The following is a 2649-nucleotide window of genomic DNA, read 5'->3' as shown; positions in this document are numbered from 1 at the left end:
TCTTTGTTTCTTCTTTTGAGAACTCTCTGTTCAGCTCCTTAGTCCATCTTTTAATTGGGTTGCTTCTTGTATTGGTTCTCTGTTTTTTGAGTTCGTTATAAATTCTGGTTATTAAACCTCTGTTGCATGTATCACTGGTGAAGATTTTCTCCCATTCTGTGGGTTTTCTGTTTGCTTCCTTGGTTGTTTCTTTTGATGTACAGAAGCTTTTTAGTTTAATGAGGTCCCATTGTTAATTCTTGCCCTTGTTTCCTGGGCTATTCACAGAATTGGAAAAAACTATCCTAAGATTCACATGGAAGCACAAGAGACCACGGATCACCAAAACTACCTTGAGAACTAAGAGCAATGCTGGGGAGATTACTATACCAGATTTTAAGCTCTACTACAGAGCTATAGTCATAAAAACAATATGGTACTGGCATAAAAATAGACCCATAGACCAATGGAACAAAATTGAAGACCCAAATATGAGTAATTGCAATTTTAGCCACCTGATATTTGACAAAGGGGCCAAGAACATTAACTGGAGGAAAGACACCATGTTCAGCAAATGGTGCTGGCAAATCTGGATCTCCACTTGTAGAAGAATGAAACTGAACCCCTATCTTTCACCCTGCACAAATGTGAACCATTTTTAAGATTCTCCAGTATACTTTTTTTATGGGTGCGGGAGGCTGAGAGAGCACCTCCCCAGAGCTGCTTTATTTCATGGCTTTACCAGTCATCAGTGAGGAGGCCCTGGGCCCATTCGAGGAGATGGGGAACACTGCACTGCACAGGGCAGATGGTTCCCCTGTAGCTGTGCAGTCAGATGGGTCAGGGTAAGGACTGGTGCATGGACTCCCTGCTCCAGCACAGGCCCTGATATCCGAACTGACAAAAGCCTGGCAAACCAGAAGGAGGCAGCCTTCAGGCTTCAATGACCTCCATGCTCTTCAGCTGGTTCTCCAATTTGACCTCTCTTGCCGCTTTCTTTTTGCTGTCCTCATGTTACTTCTGCTTTTTGGATGACTCCTGGTCAATGGGTGCAGGTTTCACAAAAGGGATCATTTCCTGGAGACCTGGTGGCATGAACTCCTTCAACTTCTGGGGCACAACGATGCCCTTCTCTAGTAATTCTCCAGGATGGCGCAAATGGTTCGGGTGGTGGCGCACATCATGGCGTTAAGCAGTGACAAATACCACCCTGTCCATCATCTTATTGGTCTGCCCATATAGGATTCAGTGCTGGGAAGCCCGGTAATCTGCAATTAGAGCAAGAGACCAACTCACAGAGGCACCTGAGCCTGGATAGCAGGCCTCCAGATTGAGCTTTTTACGGGCAGAGCAATTCAGAGCCCGAGACTGATAGAACTCTTCTGCAGTGCCGATCATCTCTTGACGCTTCTCCCATGACTGATGGACTCGAAAGATGCCACGGGTATCACGGCCATGGGAGCCCACCTCTTGACTGAAACAAGTGGACAGGCCAGCATACTTGACGGGCAGGTCCTCAAATCACAGCCACTCGCACCGTTGCAGAGCAGCAATGGACTGCTAGGGGTGGCAATTAGGTAGTTCTCATCATAGGAGTTGTCAGACTTTTCACTGCCTTTGCCAATCACCTTATAAAGCACCTCATCAAACTGGCTGAGCTGTGCCAACTCCTGCATGACTTCTTTCTTCATGAAAAAGGGAGTATAAATCAGATTGTAGCTGCGACTTCTCAAAGTAGAGTTCTTACTGGGTAAGTGCCCATTCCAGGAACACCAGGATTCCCTTCAGAAAGTACCTTCGGCTACCAGCCACCACAGCTCCCTTTTCTCCTTCAAATCCATCTGCCATCATCACCTGGTCCACGTGTGTGTACTTCTTTCTCACTGTACAATCGCCCCAAATCCATTCTACTTTGTAGTCTGCATGCTCATCCTTACTGATGGGCACAGAAAAGTTCAGAACGTTCCCAGTCTCTCGGATGTTCTCAAACGGCTCTGCTTCCAGCTTTATCCTCTCCCCCTCAAACTTTAGGATAGCTTCTTCAATGAGGAGTTGGACTTTTTTGATTTGTGAGACTTTCAAGGTAGCCAATAGATCTGCAGTGAGATCATCGAAATTCAACACATTTTCTGAAACAAATGCATCATTTCCCACTGGCTCTTTTTTTTTTTTTTTTTTTCATTTTCTCACCGATTGTCTTACTGCATAAGTTCTTCAGTTTGTTCAAATTGTCTGCCCCAAATCTGCAGGCCACTCACAGCCTTCACCAGCTGGTCCACTAGTCCCAGGTCCTTGAAGAGCTTCTCTTGTCTCTCGAATGAGGACTGGGTCCCCTCCTTTCTCCACGTGAAACAAATCCAGGTCCACCACCATCTTTCCGTTTCCCAGTATACATTTTACTATGTCATAATAGAAAATGTCTGCTGTAGATAAAGTATACTTTTGCCTTTTGTTACCTCTTTCCAACGATCTAGGAAGCTTCTTACTGAGTTAAATCCTTTTCTTCCATAATACTTGCAATATGTATTCTTAAACAAAGTTCACACACACACAAACACACACACACACCATTTTTTTCTGCCTACCAAAAATTCTTAAAACTGGTCTACATTTTTAGAAAAGTGTCAGGATACAAAACGAACAAACAGAAGCCAGTAACTTTTCTAGATA

The 2649-nt window shown here is 44.5% G+C and overlaps 1 pseudogene; it reads right to left on the bottom strand.

Moving 5' to 3' along the window:
- Positions 1-912: 912 nt before the first annotated feature.
- On the bottom strand, positions 913-2352 carry LOC103746832 (annotated as a pseudogene).
- Positions 2353-2649: the final 297 nt, after the last annotated feature.

Source organism: Nannospalax galili, unplaced genomic scaffold, assembly GCF_000622305.1.
Source record: "Nannospalax galili isolate Female #2095 unplaced genomic scaffold, S.galili_v1.0 scaffold140, whole genome shotgun sequence".
NCBI lineage: Eukaryota > Metazoa > Chordata > Mammalia > Rodentia > Spalacidae > Nannospalax > Nannospalax galili.
Note: the sequence above shows the minus strand (reverse complement) of the source record. Positions and strands in the feature narration are given on the sequence as shown.